Here is a 14,393-nt window from a genome sequence, read left to right on the forward strand (position 1 = left end):
TGATTAGTTTAGCAAAATTAAATGATGTGAGCTAATTAAAAACATTATGAGATCAGCAACATCAGAAGCCAAAATGTTACGCATTCAGATCGATTGCTTAAATACTTACAAACATGCCCTTTGCACCAGTTAAAAATACGAAAATAAAAATAACTTTGATAAATTAGTAGAGTACGTGTATCCGATAGGGTGTGCATGAATCCGAAAAATTTGATCCAAACCGAAAAAACTGAAAAACCCAAACCCAAATAACCGATCCAAACAAAATCCGCCGGTTTGGTTTAATATTTTCTTAAAATCGAACTTTTGATTCGATTCTTGGTTTTGCGGGTAACTAAAACCGAAAACTTAGAACAGAACCCAACAAATAACCAAAAAACCAAATAGTTTTCAAAAACTTAAAAACCGACATTTCGATTTTTGGTTTGGTTTAGTCCAATAATGAATTGAACCGACCTATGCATACCCCTAGTATCCAATGTGCTAATTATAATACAAGATGGCTGTCAAAGTCAAGATTGTGTTAAATAATGTTTACACTAGCTAGCTTTATATGTATTTATCCATTTATTTACATTAAAGTTATCCATAATCATATCAATTTCAAATATCAAACATAAAATAAGGAAATTAGTGAAAGTTAGGACATAGGGAGGGAGAGACAGAGATTACCTTCTAATGGCTCCGCTGCTACAAGTATTCCAAATAGTTAACTCTTCCAAGCATTCTAATTTTCAGATATTTGATCTTTCGATTAAGATCTGGTGATTTTCAAATCTTTCAACAAATTAATGCTATCTGGAAGATGAGTTATGCCGGTATTCTTGATATTTAAGAATCATAAACATCCTAAATTACCTAGTTTGTTTGATAATTTCTTGATCATCTTACACTCTTCAAGGTCCAACTCTTTGAGACGTTTCAACATACAGATGCTGCTAGGAATCTCTCTTAAATTGGAGCAAAATCGTAGAACTAATGTTTCCAATGATCCTAATTGACCAACATCCTCTGGTAACTTCTCAAGAAAATCACAGCTTTGAATAATTAGGGTTTTTAGACGTTTCAACATACAAATCTTACCAGGAAGATGTTAACTTTTGTAGCGCTTAAATATAGGCATTCTAAGCATTCCAATTGGCCAAGGTCATTGGGCAATTCCTCTATGCCAATGTTGTAAGAAAGGTTAAGAGTCCTCAAACGTTGTAGACTACAAATGCTTTCCGGAAGACTTTTAAGTGAATAGCAACCAGCGAGATGTAGAGAGACAAGCTTACGCAAATTTCCAATTGATGAGGGTATTTCCTGTATAGCACCATTATTTGAAACATGAAGCTCTCGTAAATTATTGTTGGGATGCGTTGTGATGATATAATCTGGGAATTCTCCCAGAGTTAATCCATCTATATGAAGAACCTCAAGTGATTCAAAATGCGCGATAAAAGACACAGATTTTAAACTGCTGCAATAATCTAAGTTTAAGTACACAAGACTTTCTAGACATCCACCAAGCACATTAAGTTCTACCAAATCATAACAATGATCAAGATTTAACCTCTCCAGTTTGGGCGTCAGCCCAAGGTCCACGCTACTCAACTTTGAATAACTCAAATTAAGAAATCTGAGCTTCTTCATGACCTATTATAAGATGGAAAGAGAACAAAAGAGGTAAACACATGTTTTGATAGCTAGCTAATAGATATGCCTATATAATTGTAACATATTAATAGAAATCATTGATATAACTAATTATGATTGGTTGCATGTATTTTGGATAGATGTTAACTGTATGTTTTCATTACATTATTCTCCATATTGTAAGCTAAATAAATCAAAATGGATAAATTTGTCAATTTCGTAATCGGGGGGGGGGGGGGGGGGTACGCAATTGAGTATTTGGGTTGGGTATATATTTATATGCATTTAAGAAGTTTTAGAGCCAATTATCTATCTTAACATCGTATCAGATCCTCTCTAAACCCTCACCTTCACTCTCTTTTTTGTCGGTATCCTCTCCCTCGTTATCGACCATCGACAAACATTACATCCACTGAACAAACTCTTCCCATGGCAACCCTCCTCCAAATCCTAAATATCAAGCTGTTATCCTCCGATCACCTGCAGTGGAAGAACTAGGCTCTTCTCCTTTCACATCAGCAGCTTTTAGGCTTCTCTTCATGGTTCCAACACCCCATCGCGAGTTGCCCTTTATACTCGCCAACAACGGTCTACATGCCGTGGGTCCTCTTGTGGATGAATCAATCTTCCACCTGGCCGGGGTTCTTATAACAACCGTGGTCGGGGTAGATGTCAGATTGTCATGGGCATTGTCAGTTATGCTGAACTGATGGTAATTACACACTGCAATGCCCTAATATGTCTTCTTTTGCTCAAGGTAACTCATCAAATGAAGATTCCCCCCTGGATTTCGGTACCGGTACCGGTATCGGTATCAATACCGAATTTGCTTATCCCTCTCACCCTTCCTCTTGCATCATCATTAATATTCTAGGTCTTTGTTAGTTAAAAAATTATTTTGTTTTTTTATTGTAAGAACAATTGTTTGAATAAATGTAGAAAAATTAGATATATAGATGTCATATTGTTTGACCCGACCCGAATCACCGACACGACCCGAATCACCGACACAAACCGAATCATTGACCCGAAAATTTTTGAGTCCATAACTTCGGTCATCCCCGTGACTAAACCTAAGCTTCGCCACTGCATGTGGCAGTTACAAGTCGATCTCCACGGTTCCCTACAATGAAATTTGGCATACTCCGTTTAGGCCATGCAGCCGCTGATGTTATTTCCTTTTTAAGATGAACTGGTTGCTTATTTTTGACGTCTTTATTGCCTAAACCTACTTTATGTCCTTGTCAACTTGCAAAGCAACATCGCTTGCCTTTTATTAATAACTAGTGTTTATCTGGTGCGTTGTGCTTGGCAGCCGGCAGGTCGGTAAAACTAGGACGGTGGTATTGTCGGTCCCAAGTATTGAGGCGGTAAGTCGATGCGCATCTGGTCGGTTTTGGTACGTATGTACGTACCAGAACAAAAACAAAAAATTATAAAACCTAGGTGGACCAATGGGGTGGCATATATGCTCGGTTTACGTCACGTTCGTTACGGTACCGGAACTAAACAATTTTTTTGGCATTTGGTCGGTTTTCGTTGCGTTCCATACGGTACTGAAACTAAAACCAAAAGCAATGAGTCTTGGCGAATTGGATAGGTTTCCGTCACGTTCGTTAGATACGAAAATTCAGTTAGTTTTCTATCGTTATTTGGTAATTCTCCAAAACTCGTTAATTAAACGAGTTTAACCGACCCTCAATAAAATCTAGCATCCCTCAAGCCTATTCTTCTGTTGTTCCATGAAATCTCACTCTCAATTTCGGTTTTTGGTTGCTAATTGCTCAAGTCTTGAAGGTTTGACTTTGAAGTCAAAGTTTGTTCATCATCTAGTTTCTCCTTGTTCCATCAATATTATGGGTAACTTGTAAACGTGAAAGTTGTTTATTTTCTTATTCTAAACAAAAGTCCTCAATCAATTTCATTGATTGATGGGATTTCGTTGGTCAATTTCACAAAGGTCCGTTTAGGGTTTATGTTAAGTTATTTGGTCAATTTCTCAATGAATCAATCCGAATTAGCTACCGACCCTTTTACATTTATTCAATCTCAATGTTTTGAACATGTTAGACCCGAGCTTGGTCTCATACCGAAATCCGGGCCAGACACGAACCAACACTCGTTTAAATCTAGCTTTTTCAATAACTAGAGTTAGATGAGAGATTAATCAATAATTCTTGTTTGGTCCAGTTCGTTTTCAATAGTACAATTTATATTTAATTTTTCTGTATATTTATATTAAAAGTCAGTCAGCTCGCTCATCTCCCGTTTTCTTTATAATGGGAGCTGTACTTAATAACTTTAAGTAATTTTAGTTTGTTTCACCTTAATTTTTAATTATAGTTATTATTCTGAATTTTTAGATTTTTTCGCTTAAGTTTGGTTGGCTCGCTTATTCTCACACATCTTCTCTCTTTAACTAGCCTATATCGTTGGTTAGTAATCACTTACCCCTTTTCCCTATTTTTATTTTGTGGGCTTTATGCATACGAAAACCAACTTAGTTACTCATAATTTACTCAAATACAATTCCACTATTTGCATGATTATGTAATTGCTCGATTAGCTGCTAAATGCTATATGACTATGTTTTACTGTTTTATGGTTGGTATCCCATCCTTAACCTTTATAGTATGATCATACGCCGTCGGAGAAACTTGACCTGATTTTGGGTCAAGGGGAATGACAATCGTATTTTTGATGTTATACTGGTTGGTGTGATTCACATGTCGCAAGAAATTGCTTATTTTTATTTATCTAATATATATATATATATATATATATATATCAATTGGTGGTTACTCGCTAACACATGTAGGCAGCTATTTGGATGATGTGAATATGAAGGCTTAGATTGGACTTTAGGATTTTTAGTAAAATAAAGAATGTTTGTTTGATTTGAGATTTATGTAATTGTTTGGAATTATTTCCTTTTTGCTGAACAATTTGTGTCCTTTATTTTTGAATGAAATAAATTAGATATTGACACTTGAAATATTTAGTGTCTTTGAGCTATGCTACAAATTTGAGTCGTGCCTCGGCATGTAGGTTGGGGTGTGACAGTTGCGGTGGTGGGCAGTTTCAGTGGTGGGTGGCGGAGGTGGTGAGTGGCGACAACTGGGAGTGATCGGTGGTGGGCGGTAAGTGGTGGGTGTCGGTAGGCGTTGGTGGCGATGGACGGGAACAATGTGGGTGGCGACTGCGGTGGTGGGATGATGGTGGAGGTGATATAATGTGAAAGTGGGAATGGAATGAAAAACAAATGTGAGGTGGGGGTGAATTTGGAGTGTGTTAGGGGGAGTGGAATGGAGAAGGTAATAGATGATTTCATTCCAATAACCAACCAAATATCTTTTTTTTTTCCATTTCGTCCTTCATTCCTATCTTAGTTGTATATTTGTATTTCTATATTCTTCTTATTGCCAACATTATAAACATTCTTCACTTAATCAATGGAAATTATTTAAAGGTTGTTTGGCTATCTTGGGTTGAATTAATAATAGGAATTACTAGATTTAAGGGTAGCCTTTGAATCATTCAGCATATCCTTAAAATTTAACCATCAAGTGCCTACCTGTCACACCCCGAATTAGGGCCTAAGCGTTTGACCAATAGATGGTACCAGTTTTGTAAATATGTCTGATTTGTGGTTATTTAGCGGAAGTCTTTTAAAATAAAAGTATTAATTTATTTTGAAATTCGTAAACCTTTATTTATACTATAATATTTAGTTCATTTGGAAAAATTCTCGGATAATAAATATCTGAGTGTTTGATTTATAAACCTTTGTTTGGTTTTACAATCATGTTTAAATATTGTTTATAATATTTTAGTGATTTAAAACCGAGCCATTTCTACCTTGCGAGAATCTATCTTCTTGAATGACTCTAATTCCTTGCTACATGTAGTAACATGTTTTCCTAAAATATGGGGGAGGGGGAATACGTCAGCGATATGCTGGTGAAATCGTTAACTTTAAAAACATTTTAATAAATCTTTCTTTGACTGACAAGATAGTTTTCTTGAACAATCTCAGCAGAGACGTCTCTTATTTCTGGGATTTGTGCCACTGCCATACACACACAAATACAGTTCTCCGGGAACTGACGCCCATTGGAGAGCTTTTATTATGATCTCTAGTCTGCGGTCACACAGCCTTGATTGAAAGACTAGACAAATTATGTTTGGATTCAGACACCTGTGTACTCGGTATGAGTTGGTTTTTATTTTTTATCTTGTAAATTATGGATCACGTAATTCCTTAAATCTTTATGTTAGAGATCACGTAATCTCTTACAATATTTGACTGACTTTGTTTAAGATAAACACCCCTTTATCTTGACTGATTGAAAAAGTTTAACGTATTCACCTGTGATTGTCTGTTCTGAATGATGTGGTGATCTCATTTGAAAACTTTTGTGAATGAATGAGTAATTAACCTATAATAAAATAGGTTTATATAAATATTCGGATCGTCTCTTAATCCGGCTACAGACCTTTAGTCTGGTTTTGATAGCTTTAAACCTTGACTGATCTTTTGTTTGAAAAAAATATTTATTATACGAATTCCTTCTCTTTATTTGCCAATCATGTGCTATGTTTCTTCTTCAAGAAGAAATGTCTATGATATGTTTCTTCTTCAAGAAGAAACGTCACTTGTCTATAACTTTGATATACAAAATTTTATTTTTCCTAATTATAAAGAAACACTATTTTTTATTATACTTTTTGTAGATAAAAACTTATCTTTCTTAATCATGAAGAAATAATATTTTAACTAAATCCTCATGTATGTGAATGCTTATGTTTCTTTACCATGAAGAAACTATATTTTACCTATAACCTTTGTTTATATAATTTTGTATTTCTTAACCATAAAGAAATCTTATTTAATTATTACCTTTTAATTTGATCAAGGTCTATGCTATACCCCGACTAGGGTTTAAGCCTTGAAATAATATTTTATTTGAGCAGAACCCCTACCTTGCTTAGCTTAATAATTACCTAGACTTTTTCGGCAGCACTTCCGCACTTGCACGAATATCGAGGTATTCTTGATCTACTTTTCTTGGCACACAAATCTAGGCGATGTTCGGGGTCGCCAGATCGTGTACGTACTTTGGGGCAGAGTGTCGGGTTACTTTTGGGTGACACACACTTCAAGGAAACGTCGGGTATTTGGTACGATTTCAAGGTTCGACACACAAAACGAGGTAGAGAGAGAAAGTTTTGGTGTGAATTGTGAAGTGCCGTGAACCCCTCTATTAATAGCTGATGTTGGGTCCCATCGCGATACGCGATGGACTCTTCCCATAAGCCGTCGCGTATCGCGATGGCGGGAGAGAGACACGACGTGGCTGATGATTCAGCCCTAGCGTCTGCCACGTGTCACCGGATGCGACACGTGTTGCTGAGTCATAACGGACCATCGTGTATCGCGATGGCCTTGTTGTAGGACTCATCTCGTATCCCGATGTGTTCATGGATACATTTTTTCATGTTTTTGGTCTCTTTTCTTTTGGTAGCTTGTCACGTCTGGGTCTAACTCCATTTGTCCAAGAATACTAAGGCGGCTCTCAAGCGGCTCGCGGTCAAAGCGCCACATTGTGCCCATCGCCCTTTGCCGTTCGTCGTCGCCTTCGCCATCGCCCTCATCCTCATCCTCTTCCTTTTCCTCGCCCGAGCCAAAGCCCGTGCGCGTGCGCGTTGGGTGCTCCGCACCCTCCGCTAGGACCACTAGGTGCATGCTTGGCATAAAAGAATATTACTATGAAAAATCTCTTTCTTATAAAGAAATTTCATTTTTTTTTCTTACTTTCCATGTGGGATGAGTTTTATTTTCCTTATTTATACCCATGTGGAATGCTTCCATTTTCATCCATCCTTCCATGTGGGATGGGTTTCCCTTCTCCATTTCCTTTTTATGGAATTATCTTCCTTATAAAATATATTTTTATTTTTCTCATATATGGAATGATTTTATTTCTTATTTTAAATGTTCCATTACATATTTTAAGAATATTTTTTTGTGACATTCGTGACAAAACGAGGTATACTATATTCATTACGTAACAAGTAAACAATAAATCGGTTAATTCGTAGTGCTTAAACGAGTAACCGACCGATACTAATTATGACCCGTATACATACTGAGGGGTCATATACGAGTTATATATATGTTATAGAGGCTAACATATTGATATTTAGGCCCCAGTACGTTTAAAACTCTTTAAACGAAAAAGGTTTCGTTTATCGATACGCTATAAGCTTAAACGCAATCGTTAATATCAAAACGAGCATTGTAGCATCCGTTAAGCCGAAAAAGATCTATAAAACACTTATATAACAATGTTCTAAGCAATCCATGAAAATATTTTGGAATTTTACAACGAGTCAGTACGTTTTTCTTATTTTACAAAACTAGGCTGAAAAACACTCGTTTCCGCGCTGGTTTTCGCACTCGAACTAGTTTTCTTGCGAAAAACCGAACCCGAACTAAATTTTGGACCGACTTTTACGCGTGGCACGAAAACCGAGGCACCATTGGGCCAAAAAGAGGCCCAATGGGCCCTTATAAGCTAGCGACCGCAAGGGGACAGCCCACCCCCCTTCTAGTATCTTGTATATAAAAGAATATTTTGAGATATTTTGTACCCAATTTTCCAGAGAAAACTTACCTTTGCTGTTCTTCTTCATCAAGCTTCATCAAAACCCTAAGGTAAATAGTGATTTTCCTTGATTTTTAACCATGATTAACATAGTTTAACCATGAAAAATTAATCCTTGATTAGTTTTAAACATGTTTAACCATCCAAAAATCATAAAAATCAAGTAAAACCATGTTTTGATGTTAAACATATTTACAAACCAGGAACATATACTTTTTTGGTCAAAAACGCGGATTAGAACATGAATACAACGTTTTTACGGTTTGAAAGTTCGGTTTGAACCCAAAACCGAAACCCTAATTATCAAGGCTGTCATATGGATGATTTATGCTTGGTTTGATGTTATATGATATGTAGATACACTGAGTTTGCAACCCGAGACCCGGAGAGTCGTTTAAGCTAGCAAAACTCATCGAAAACCGACAAGGTAAACCCGTAACACTCGTTTAGGGGCTGTCTAGTATTAGGTTGTGACGTTCTAGTTTTTAGCTTGTGAAAATTAGCTGGGACATTAGGGATCATATAAATGAGTCCCTGTTCAAATTTGGTAATTTTTCGATAAACGGAGAATATTTGGTGAATTTATTTCCGTTTATGAGCGTTTATTTGGGAAAAATAGCTAAACATATTGAAAAATTATGAAACTTGGTTTTGGAGTTTAATATGTGATGGTAAGATCACTGGTAAAGTTTGGGGATTATTGGAAATGCTTAAGTATGGTTTGTGCAATTATGGTTTAACCGAATTTTAACAGCCGAAAAACGCACAAAAAGGCATTTTGTCAAAAGATTTAGGTTCTAGAGATTTTTCAGGGGCTATGTAATAACATTGAGGCCATTTGTAAAAATTATCGGATTTTTCAAAGGTCGTTTGATATAAACGGGCCATTTATTACACGATTATAACCTATTAAATGAATTTTTATAAATAAATAATTAATCATAAAATTTCTGAAAATATTTTTATAAAATTCTCCATGTCTTAATGTATTTTTACAAAAATTTACATAATTTATATATAAGTACATATTTAGTTATGATTAATCAAAGATTTAAATTATAATTGTTTTAACGAAACCGGCAGTTTTGTGTTTAACGGACTGACTGGTATGTCAAAATGTCAAAAGTGGTCAAATATCATATTTTTGAATGATATTGATAAAAACAAAATTTTTACGAGAATTCCGGACAATTCGGGTGGATTGTGCGCGTTTTGTATAATCAAACCCGTGTGAAAACGGAAACGAACCCTACGATCAAACCAGATACCGAAACCTTAAAATTTTTTCATAAATCAAATCATTTTATCAATCAATATATTTACTTAAGTTTATGTGATCTTACCTAATCCCGAAACGTATAAACAATCAACTTGGCTAGGCTCGGGAAACGGTGAAACTGAGCCAAATCCAGTTTTAAACATTTCATAGTATACAACGTCACAATCTAAGACTATGGTCATGTTCTGGGCCTAACAGCTATACCCAGATTATCTATACAGCCCGACTTAGCTTGAACACTGTACTAGTATTAACGATACGATACCGTTTATAGGAATCAGGCTATAAGCGAGGCACCTGACTTATTGATACATAATTTCCGTGCGAACTACGATAAGGTGAGTTTCACGACCCCCACTTTCTAAACTGTTTTACGAACTTTTGGGGTGAAAAGCATGTTTACATATACTTATATACTTGAAAACGTGTGATGATGTGGATTATCTAAGTACTAACACTTGACAAGTCCCCACAAACACAAGTGATTAACTTCGTGCCGGTGACGTGTGGATAGTACTATCGGTTTGACAAACCCAACTGACAGGGCCGGAGGGGTATGCCGGAACATATGTAAACCCAGTTGCACATTGTCATTATATTTTTACATACTGCTATGTGGTGTTAGACATAGTACATACTTGGGGCAAAGTGGCTGTTAAATGCCAACGGGAGTGCATGGGCAGTGGAGGTCATGCGTTATAGCTCGTTTCGGTTTCACTTGTGGCTTAGTATAATACATCATACACATACATATATACATACACACTGTAAACTTTACGAACTCGTGTACTGATTTCGTTGATACTCGTGAAACTTAAAACTCACCAACTAGACGTAGTTGACCCGTTTTAACATGCTTTTCAGGTAAAGCAAAAGTGGAATGATTTGCTTACGTGCTTGGTGTTAGAAGAATAGTTGAATAGCTGTGAATAGACGCAGATATATAATATTAAATAAAAGCTCGTAAACCGGTTATGTGATTCTCATCTAGTTTGTAAACTTAGTACCAACCTATGTAATATGATGTAAATTAGTTTGTGAATTTCTTTATAAACAATGTTGTTGATACCAGTGTTATCTATTACATTCCCGTATTACGCTTCCGCAACTACCTAGTCGGGGTGTGACATTTTGTATCCTTCAACTTTCCTAAGTTGTCAAATTCGGATCGAAATTTTGGGGTTCTTACACTCCATGATTCATTAAGAGGCGTAACCAAACACACACTACCTCTGACCATTTCATAGGTAGTCTCTTCATGAAATCATTAAGAGGTAACCTCTTAATGGAATCATTAAGAGGCAACCAAGCAACCTCTTTGCCAATTATCTGTCTTAACGTAACATTAAAGAACAACCAATACACCATATTACCTTTCCCCTTCTCCAAAGGTGTTTGATTTTGCTCCAAGACATTTCAAGTGCAACAAGATCATTTGCTTCAAACGTTTTGGGTAAACACCAATAGGGGTATTTATACCAATACAAATATTGTAACGAATTTGGAAAGTGTAGGTGAGCTTCATCAATCTTCACACATTCATCATAATCATTCTTGAACTACCTTTTGTTCACTATAAGGCATCTTAGTTTCTTCATGTTTTCAAGCCCTTTCAAAAATATGCCTGGGTTGATATTTAGATCTATACATCTTGTTGAGTCACTACCCTGTATTTCACGAGCAACAATCACAAAATATGTGTTATGACTAATGAAAAATTTTGTAAGTTTTGTCTCTACCTTACAAATAAAATGGAATCTTACTGATTTATTAGACAAGACATGCTTGATTTCTTCCTTAATCCATAATCGGCTGTGTTTGTGAGGCTTATTTGGATGCTCATGACGTACAATATTCTTACCCATTTCTACTAGTTGGTCATGCATGGTTATAACAGTTGCACCATAAGTGTTTTTTGAAGTAATACTTAGAGATTTTTGCTCAAGAACTCTTAAATCGCTTTTAGCATAAAGTCCGGAGCTTTCAAGCATTCTTATTGCATCATCTTTCTCCCAACCTCGGAGGAAGCATGCCACATCAAGGAATATTTCCTTGTAATGATCCTCGAGATTTTGATAACTTAGCTCCAACACTTTAAGAGTGTCCTTCAACGGAATTCTTTTGAGTCTCTCAATTGCATTTGCCTATTCACCATCATCTTTACACACAAATTTGAACCAAAAACTTTTGACTGTTAAGGGAAGCCCAGCCGCATAACTTACAACTTCCTGTGAATGCCTTTCAAACTTTAGATGGTTTACCTTTCCCAAATGCATGCCTATTGAAAAGGCTAATTGCTTCCTCATTCGATAAAAGATTGACATCACGTATCCATTTTACTCTATGTGCTTTAAGGACCTGCCCATCTCTAGTTGTAATTAGAATTCTACTTCCCATCCCGAACCAAGTAGTATCACCGGCTAACATCTCAAGTTGATCTTTATGATCCACATCATCAAGAACAATCAGAACTTTTTTACCACACAACATGTTCTTCATCAACTTTTTCCCTACATGAACATCACTTATAGTAATGTCATTATTCTTTAATACATCTCTAAGGATTTGTTTTTGCAACTTCTTCAAACCGGACCATAAAGCTCTTTCCCTCACATTCTCAACAAAGCTTTGACCTTCAAAGTTATACGCTATTTTATCAAAAATAGCTCGTGCCAAAGTTGTCTTTCCGGCACCTCTGATGCCCTTGATTCGTATCATGCGTACATCATATAAACCAATATTTAAACATGAATCAAGATCTTGCATCCTTTCTTCCATGCCTACTAAATTTTCATAAAGGTTCATATCAATGGGACGTAACTCGAGTGAAACCTTCTCAATTATTAATTTTATGACTTTAGCTTCATGCCTGTAGATCAAAGAAGATTCAATTATTAGCTTGGTTAATAACCCACACGGACAATTATTTTTCAGGTCTATAGCACTCAAAGTGTAAAACAAGTGTAACGTATTTCATGTTTCAACCAGACTCAAATTTACTTTATAATTTGACCATAAAACAAGAGATTCGATAGTGAATTACCCGTCAACGGTGTTCTTCATATCCCATCCAGACAAATTGGCAGCTTCTTCAAGAGCATCTCTCCATTTTCTAACCCTTGTTTCATTATTATCTTTATGTTTGGCAAAGGCTTCTCAGACTGGACCAGTTTGTTTTCGGACTTCTGAGGGATCCACATCGTTGAATACGGGGAAAGCAGTTTGCTCGTTCGTCTTATGGCACTCCATGATCTTCAGAAGCTCATTTAAGCACCATGATGAAGATGCATAGCGCTTGGAAAATACAACAATGTGGACTCTCGAGTCTTCGATGGCTTGTAAGAGCTCATAGTTTATCTTTTTTCCTTTCTCAAGTCTCTCATCATCCTTGAATGTGGAAACACCCCGTTGATCAAGAGCTGCATAAAGATTATCAATAAAGGTCTTGTGGATGTCTTCGCCACAGAAACTGAGAAACACGTCATACTTGTAGCTTTTGTAGTGACCACACGAACTTGAAGAATCCATTGAAGGTATGCTTGGGAGATCCTGAAAAATCAAGTTTTTTTGAGAAAAAAATATTCACCAAATGCTTGCAAAGAAAGTAGGATGAAATGAATGTTTAAACAAAAGAAGCCAAGAAGGTATCTTAAAATAAAGTTGGCCAAGATGTGAACCACACACAGAGATATTAAGTACAAATAATCCAAGTAGTGAAATTTCCAGGAAACCCACAGACAGCAACTTGGATCCATAATGGGTCATTGGGGTTATATATCTCTTTATATCGGGTTAACTTTTCAAAGACACAAAGTCATGAAAGCCACAGGTAGCAACTTGAATTTTAAATGGGCCATCTCTCTTTATTTTGGGTATACTTTTCAAAGTCATTAGGTCTTCTTCTATGATATTACATGGAATGGTTGGATCCAATCTTGCTTCATGCATGATACACCATGTTTGCTTAACATGACGAATAAAAAACATATTTAACATCATACTATCTTAGTCCGGATAGAAATGACATGAAAAAATAAAAAATAAATAAACATAATTTCATTTATATTTTAACGGTTTAAGAATAGAATAAATCTTCAACTAATTAAATTAAAAAATTAAGAATCCTCTTATATTCTTCAAGGCATTTCATACTCATAGGCTTGACCAAGTAAACACTTTAATTACTTATGTTAAGTTTATAAAATAACTAAATAGATTATCTATGAATACTAAGTGAGCTTTAGCTCAATCAAAATTAGGAGGGAACTAAAGACTAAGGTCTTAAGTTTGAATTCAATCACAGTGGGGTTTTACCGAGGTGGACATTTGGGCGACGGATTTTACCCCGCGTGTGATCACGGGCGTATGATTTATTCGTTGGTTGTTCAAATTAATAATAATAATAATAATAAAACAGTAATATAATTTCCATGAAACCCACAGGCAACAACTAGAACCATATAGGTTCTAAATTTAAAAGATAACTTGTTTCAGCTCTGAACTTATAGTCATATGTTAAAGAACATATCTTTTTATAGTTTGACTTTTATGGTCAAAATTACTAGTTTAGTACATATTGTGACCATAGTTATTAACATCGCAGCGCCCGACCGCCTAGGCGTTCTTTTTAGCGAAGCGGTGATTTACCGCCTTCCTTAATTACATGCGCTAATTTAGGAGAAAAGCCGGCCCTTGCTATTTTTTCTACTTGATTTTATTTGATTTTCTTTGACTTATCTCTTAACCCATTTAAACAACTTACCTAAAATTAAATTGGTTAACATAATTGTATAACACGATTAACAGAC

The 14,393-nt window shown here is 35.9% G+C and overlaps 1 pseudogene; it reads right to left on the minus strand.

Annotated features, from left to right (window-relative positions):
- Nucleotides 1-754: 754 nt before the first annotated feature.
- On the minus strand, nucleotides 755-13,206 carry LOC143589271 (TMV resistance protein N-like; annotated as a pseudogene).
- Between the last annotated feature and the right edge of the window lie 1,187 nt (nucleotides 13,207-14,393).

This window comes from Bidens hawaiensis, unplaced genomic scaffold (assembly GCF_021521415.1).
Source record: "Bidens hawaiensis isolate Kalapana, Puna unplaced genomic scaffold, B.hawaiensis_p1.1 tig00037302_1, whole genome shotgun sequence".
Taxonomy (NCBI): Eukaryota; Viridiplantae; Streptophyta; class Magnoliopsida; order Asterales; family Asteraceae; genus Bidens; species Bidens hawaiensis.